This window comes from Chenopodium album, chromosome 1 (assembly GCF_948465745.1).
Source record: "Chenopodium album chromosome 1, dcCheAlbu1.1, whole genome shotgun sequence".
NCBI classification, from domain to species: Eukaryota; Viridiplantae; Streptophyta; class Magnoliopsida; order Caryophyllales; family Amaranthaceae; genus Chenopodium; species Chenopodium album.
In genome coordinates, this window is record NC_137834.1 from 85,464,328 (window position 1) to 85,472,595 (window position 8,268).

The window sequence follows — 8,268 nt, forward strand, 5'->3', positions numbered from 1 at the left end:
TCTTAATAATTGACCATCTTAGGCTCTTAGCAATATAATTAAAGTCACGAGTCTGTGGATTGCCGTGTGATTTAGTGCTTGCAAGGCGTCAATCTTGACTTGGATAGTTCCCCACTTCCCCGGACATGTAAATTTCTATCCAAAAAAATTAGTATTACTGTCTTCCTGTCCTACGTTTTATATAATGTAGTATATATATGTGAGCATATTAACTCATAAACATACTACACAAATAATATCACCTTATTATTTATTTCCTGGAAATCATGTAAGAGTGCCATGAGTCCCACATTCAGTTTGGTATTCGTTTTTGTTACTCATTTCTTAAGCCTTTCCAATCCGTCTTGCCTAATAGTGTTGAGCGTGTTGCCCTCTTAGAGATTAAGTCACAAATAACCCATGACCCTCATGGAGTTTTAGACTCTTGGAATGAATCCCTTCCTATTTGTGAATGGCATGGTGTCTTTTGTGGCACCAAGCATCCACATCGAGTCGTTCGCTTACATCTTCCAAACTACAATTTGGTGGGAACCCTATCACCTTATGTAGGCAACTTAAGCTTCCTTCATTTTGCCAAATTATTTATGAGAGAATGAGTTGAATTGTATTGATGATCTTGGCTAATATTTATAGCCTACAAAAGATAACCTACAAAAGATAACTTACACAATATAAACTCTATCATATAAACTTCTATAAATCTATCTTAGAATATCACTAAGATATATTATTATCCTAAATATATTATCATAAGATCTATATGGAAAATATATCACAATAATATATTTTCCTATATTCCTAACATCTAGATTTATACAACAATAGTTTTAGAGGCCACATACCACCTCAAATTGGCAATCTAGTAAAGTTAAGGGTCCTATTCTTAGAGGATAACAGTTTTGAAAGCCAAATACCATCAAATATATCTCGTTGCTCGAATCTGGAGGTCCTCTACCTAGAAAAAAACCATCTTTCTGGAATTATTCCATCTCAACTTGGCCTCCTGTCCAACTTGACAGATTTATCACTTTCTAGCAACCAACTTGAGGGTGATCTCCTCAACAAGGTAGTCATAAATATGACTTCCTTGCAGATGCTATCTGCATCTAGCAATCCTTTTCACGGAAGCATTCCAGACAGCATTGGAGCAACACACAAATATCTACGCTATTTCGCTATAAGTAATTGTAGTATTTCAGGTACTATTCCTCCTTCATTTTACAATCTTTCTCAGCTCCATAAGGTTGGTTTAGCATTTAATCAACTCCAAGGAACTCTTCCCTTGGATATTGGGGTTAATCTTCCTAAACTCACCGAGTTCATCATATCTGAAAATTTCTTCCATGGAAAGCTCCCAGTCTCTCTTGCAAACCTCACCCATCTGGTAATATTTGGTGTCTCCTCTAACAATTTTATAGGTAACATGTTTAGTGGTAGAAATATGCCCAATTTGGCAATCTTAGAGATTGCGCATAATAAATTGGGGACAGGAAAAGCAAATGACTTAGATTTTCTACAAACTCTTGTTAACTGCAGTAATCTACAAGAGTTGGAGTGTGGTGATAATAATTTTGGTGGGATGCTACCGGATTCTTTAGGTAACTTGTCCACAACCATCACTTCATTAGATTTTCAGCAAAATAAAATTTATGGAAGCATTCCATCAGGGCTATTTAACCTCATCAACTTAAGGATTTTGGATCTGGAAAGTAATCAATTGAGTGGACATATTTCATCTCAAATCGAAAAGCTAACAAAATTATATACATTTGACATTCACAAAAATTATTTCACCGGTAAACTTCCTTTTTCATTGGGAAATTTATCACTTTTGAGTGTGTTATATGCTGACAACAATAGATTTGAAGGTTCAATACCCGCGAGTCTAGGAAATTGTACAAATTTAGTGCATTTAGCACTTTTACAAAACAACCTCAGAGGAGCTATCCCTCCACAACTATTCCATACTTCTTCGATGTTAGTCGACCTACTCTTGGCCGGCAATCAATTAAAAGGAACCATCCCGGCTGAAATTGGGCAACTGAATAATTTAGTGAATTTGGGTGTATCAAAAAATGCTTTATCCGGAGAGTTCCCTACCACCCTTAGTAGTTGCACTAGCCTTGTTACATTTAGTGTGCGAGGGAACTTATTCACTGGATCTATTCCTCCATCTTTCAAGTCATTAACAAGTTTGAATTTTGTAGATCTTTCTCATAATAAGTTGTCTGGCACAATTCCTCAATTTTTGGCCAACTTTTCATTGTTCTTACTGGATTTATCATGTAATAACTTTGAGGGAGAGGTTCCCAAAAATGGAGTTTTTGCAAATCAAACTGGTTTGATAATTCTTGGGAATAGCAAACTTTGTGGTGGAATTCCTGAGCTCCATTTGCCAACATGTCCACCAAGTCCTACTACAAAAAGAAAGAGGGGAAAATTGTCTGTTGCTATGAATGTTATCATAGCGGTAGCTTCTTTGATTGTTGCTGTGTCGATAGTGTCGTTTGTATACTTTCTACTTCGTTCAAGGAGGAAACAGAACAAGTTGTCTCGTGGATCAGAGTTGAACTTGGTAGAGCCCTTTTCAAAAGTATCTTATGATATACTGCTCAAAGCAACTGACAGATTTTCGGAAGCTAATTTACTTGGTGCGGGTCGTTTTGGGTCTGTTTTCAAAGGAGTCCTTGTGATGCAAGTCTAAGCATGGAGAACTTCAAAGATTTGCTTATCATGCATCAAGAAAGTTTATCCCTAAACATTGATTCAAGCCAAGCATTGCATGGACACTTTCTTGGATATCAAAGCAAAGCCACGGTTTGCTTAGTGGCTTTTCTTGGAGTCTAGTTCACTTTCTTGAACTTTCTTGAATTTTCTTTACTTAGATTTTGCTTACAAGTTTTTACCTTTCACTTGAAAGGGTTTTTCTTGGTTCAAGCATTAGGATCTTTAATCTTTATTTAATTCTTTAATTTTTATTTATTTATTTAGTTGCTTTAAAAATCAGTTAGTTAGCAAAATAAATCAGTTTGGTGTATGCTTGTGCGCCAAGGTGCTTGCTCTTCAAGCAAGTTAGAATTCTAGTTTAATTAGGATTGAATTAGGGACTTGTCCTAATCTTCCTAGGTAAACTAAGTCTTATAAATAGGGCTGTAAACACACAAATAAATATATAGAGATTAATATTCAGATTTATTTCTTAAGTTGCATACTTGAGTTTTTGTTGATTGCGATCAATTGCTGTTTTGCTTGTTTTAGTTAAAACATTCGTTTGGATTGATTAATTAGGTGGATTCTTAATTGATTAATCTTAGTTTTTGTTTAATTCTTGGTGGATTTCCTGTATAGAATTAGACTTAAACATATCCCTTGTGTTTTGTTGATTTTCGGATCAATAATTCACATCATCTTTGGTATCAGAGCCGGTTTGCGCAACTTCGGGAAAAATTAAACTGGGAACAATTGGCTGGGAATTTTTACGTGATTCTTTTTGCATTGAACTCTAAAAACGTCCAGCTATCACCATATAAAAGTTCATAATTTTTAGTTGAGTAACGAGCTCTACACAGCCTCAAACATTTGGTGTTTGTGCACTGATTTGCGGTTGGGAGTCCGGCTTTTCTGTTGCCTAGTTTTCCTTCAAGATTCGATCTTTTAATCAAGATTTTTGCATGAACTGACTTGGTTTGTGTAGGAATCATGAGTGACGAGGAGGTTCCACAAGTTCCAAGGGGATTAACCTTAGAACAAGCTCAAAACCTTAGAAGAGATAGGCGAATTGACGAGTTGGCAGCAAGGATGGATGAGATATTAAAAAGGCTTGATACTCTTGCTGGAGATTCTTCAAGGAAAGGGAATTCTAACCCTAATTCTGGTTCAAGTGAGGAAGAACAACCAAGGAGGAACCCAAGGAGGCCACGAAATAATTATTCCTCAAGTGATGAATCACCAAGGCCTAGGAGGAGAGATCGACCAAAAGATGATGATAGGAACCTTAGATTAGATCTTCCCGAATTCAATGGGAGTATGAATGAACCTGAAAAATACCTTGAGTGGATTAGAAGGGCCGAGACACTATTTGATTACAAGGAGTATGATGAAAGGAAAAGATGCAAATTGGCTGAATTGAAACTGACCGGTTATGCTAGTCTTTGGTATGATAATCTAAAGAAGAAGAGGCATAAGGAGGGGCGTGCAAGAATCTCAACTTGGGAACAACTCAAGAAGCACATGAAAAAAAGGTTCGTACCTAGTGATTATATTCAAGATGTTTATCTTAAGATGCAACTTTTTAAACAAAATTCTATGACTGTTGAGAATTATATTGGTGAATTTGAAAAGTTATGCATGCTATGTGGCTTAGAAGAGATAGTTGAGCATAAGATTGCTAGATTTATTTCGGGGTTGAATGATAATATTGCTGAAAAAGTTGAATTGCAACAATATTGGTCCTTTGATGATGTTTGCAAGGTAGCTTTGAAAGTTGAAAAACAGATAAAGGGGAAGAAAGGGACGTACACTAAGCCCTTTGTAAAAGGTTTCACTAAACCTTTTGAGAAGAACAGCTTGGAGAAAAGTGGTTCTAGCTCGAACTACAAGGAGACTAAATCAAAATTTGAAGCTCCTAAAAAGCTTGTTGAAGATAGGAAGTGCTTCAAGTGTGGTAGTGTTGGTCACATTGCAACTAATTGTCCATCAAAAAGAGTAATGACTGCTCAAGAGTGGGAACAAGAACAAGCTAAGTGTGAGCAAGGTAGTGACTATGAAGAAAAGAACGAAGAGGAAAACTTTGAAGAAGAGGAGGGGCATATTGACGAAATTGATCCCGAGACTCATGGTCAAAGTTTGGTTCTAAGAAGGGCACTACACTCTAAAACCGTACCTATGGAAAACAATCAAAGGGAGAAAATCTTTCTTACAAGGTGCAAGGTAGAAGATAGGTTGTGTGACATGATCATAGACACGGGGAGTTGCACTAATGTGGTATCTACTACTTTGGTAGACAAATTGAAGTGGCCAACTACTGAACATCCAAGCCCTTATAAGCTTCATTGGCTTAATAATTCGAGTGATGTTAAGGTAACTAAACAAGCCTTAATCTCCTTTTCAATTGGTAAATTTCATGATAAAGTTTTGTGTGATGTTTGTCCTATGGATGCTTGTCATATACTATTAGGCCGTCCTTGGTAATATGATAGATTTGTGAAGTTTGATGGAAGAACTAATGTGTATGTTGTGAGAAAAGGAGAAAAAGAGAGACCGGTTGCTTTAAAACCTTTGATAAGCAACAAGTCTTCTAATGTTACCTCTAATTCGAAGAGTTCTTATTTGATTAGTGAGAGGGAATTAGAAAAAGAGATTTGCAGCAACAATGTGGTATATATACTTGTTTCTAATGAGATTCGAATTGATCAAGATAAACATGCAAAGAGGTCGTATGAATTGGAATCTGTTTTAGAAGAATTCAAGGATGTCTTTCCTAAGGAATTACCTCCGGGACTACCTCCTATTCGTGGGATAGAGCATCAAATTGACTTGATTCCGGGAGCACCATTACCTAATAAGGCAGCCTATAGACAACGGGAACTTATTGTGGGATTGCCGAGAACACAACGGGGGAAAGACTCTATTATGGTTGTTGTGGATAGGTTCTCTAAGATGGCTCATTTTGTTCCTTGTCACAAAGTGGATGATGCTATGAAAGTGGCGGAATTATACTTCAAAGAGATTGTTAGATTGCATGGAATTCCGAAAACTATTGTGAGTGATCGAGATACAAAGTTCATGAGTTTCTTTTGGAAGTCGTTATGGAAGCTTGTGGGAACTAAATTGCTCTTTAGTACATCTTACCATCCACAAACTGATGGACAAACCGAGGTTACTAATCGTACTCTTGGTGCGCTTTTGCGTGGGTTAGTGAGTAAGACACAAAAGGATTGGGACATCAAGTTAGCTCATGCGGAGTTTGCTTATAATAGATCACCTACATATGCTACCAAACATAGTCCTTTTGAGGTAGTCTATGGAGTGAATCCGAAACTACCAATTGATCTTGTTCCATTCCCTAAGGGTGAGTTAATTCACAAAGATGCCGAGTCTAAGTTGAAAAGTATGCTGAAATTACATGCTCAAGTTCGAACAAGAATAGAGAAAGTAAATGACATGTACAAAGCTAGAGCAAACAAGCATAGAAAGCAACAAGGTTACAATGTTGGAGACTTGGTATGGTTACATTTGAGAAAGGAAAGATTTCCAGGAAAACGCAAGAATAAGTTGATGCCTAGAAGTGAAGGTCCTTTCAAGATTATTGAGAAGATCAATGACAATGCTTATAAGTTAGAACTTCCGGGAGAATATGGAGTTAGTGCTACATTCAATGTTGGCGATTTGGCTAAGTATATTCCTGATGAAGAACTTCGAGATTTGAGGACAAATTCTTTCGAAGAAGAGGAGGATGATGCAAGTCTAAGCATGGAGAACTTCAAAGATTTGCTTATCATGCATCAAGAAAGTTTATCCCTAAACATTGATTCAAGCCAAGCATTGCATGGACACTTTCTTGGATATCAAAGCAAAGCCACGGTTTGCTTAGTGGCTTTTCTTGGAGTCTAGTTCACTTTCTTGAACTTTCTTGAATTTTCTTTACTTAGATTTTGCTTACAAGTTTTTACCTTTCACTTGAAAGGGTTTTTCTTGGTTCAAGCATTAGGATCTTTAATCTTTATTTAATTCTTTAATTTTTATTTATTTATTTAGTTGCTTTAAAAATCAGTTAGTTAGCAAAATAAATCAGTTTGGTGTATGCTTGTGCGCCAAGGTGCTTGCTCTTCAAGCAAGTTAGAATTCTAGTTTAATTAGGATTGAATTAGGGACTTGTCCTAATCTTCCTAGGTAAACTAAGTCTTATAAATAGGGCTGTAAACACACAAATAAATATATAGAGATTAATATTCAGATTTATTTCTTAAGTTGCATACTTGAGTTTTTGTTGATTGCGATCAATTGCTGTTTTGCTTGTTTTAGTTAAAACATTCGTTTGGATTGATTAATTAGGTGGATTCTTAATTGATTAATCTTAGTTTTTGTTTAATTCTTGGTGGATTTCCTGTATAGAATTAGACTTAAACATATCCCTTGTGTTTTGTTGATTTTCGGATCAATAATTCACATCACCTTGATCCAGAGAGTAACATGGTTGTGGCTGTTAAAGTCATCAGCCTTGAACAGAGAGGAGCTACCAAAAGTTTCATGGCCGAGTGTGAAGCACTAAGAAGTATCCGTCATAGGAACCTTCTTAAGGTCGTCACTGTTTGCTCGAGTACTGACTTTCAAGGCAATGATTTCAAGGCTTTGGTGTATGAGTACATGACAAATGGAAGACTTCATCAATGGATTCATACGGATCCAAATTTGAGAACCCTAAGTCTTCTTCAAAGGGTAGAGATTGCAATTGATGTGGCGAGTGCACTGAATTATCTGCACAATGATTGTGATGAACCTATCATTCATTGCGACCTAAAACCAAGTAACATTCTTCTCAACGATGACATGGTTGCTCATGTTGGGGACTTTGGGTTGGCAAGGTATCATTTGCGTGCAACTACAAATAACAGTAGCTCTGTTGCTGTCAAAGGAACAGTTGGATATGCAGCTCCAGGTAATAACAAAACAATGACACAATTCCAACATGTTCAATTTCATTTTGTTTCTTTTAACAAGTGTATATTTTCTCTGCTTTGATGATAATTTTTTAACAGAGTATGGTGTGGGAAGCGTGGTTTCTAAGGAAGGTGATGTATACAGTTACGGCATTGTGTTGTTAGAGTTGATGACTTCCAAAAATCCCACTGATACGATGTTCGAAGGAGGTTTAGACCTGCATAATTATGATAAATCAGCAACATTATTGCCTAATCAATTGATAAACATCATTGACCCAAAGCTCTTAGATGATGGCGCGAATGATGCAGGTGAAGGAAATGAAGGCGAACTTTTGGCAGAAAATGAAAGGAAAATGAAGTGCATAAAGTCTGTGGTTGAAATTGGAGTGAAATGTTCAGTAGAGTCACCACAAGATCGAATGAAGATCGAAGATGCCATCGGAGAGTTACAAGGAACAAGGGATATTCTTATTAAAGAACTACATATCATCCGTGCAAAGCACATTAGGTACATACTATTTACATGAGCTAGATTTAATTGTCTCGTATCACTATATTTCATCCTTTACTGATTTTTCTAAGCTCTTTCAGGGATATTGCTGGTTAA

At 36.5% G+C, this 8,268-nt stretch overlaps 1 pseudogene; it reads left to right on the top strand.

Moving 5' to 3' along the window:
* Positions 1–279: 279 nt before the first annotated feature.
* On the top strand, positions 280–8,268 carry LOC145637653 (uncharacterized; annotated as a pseudogene).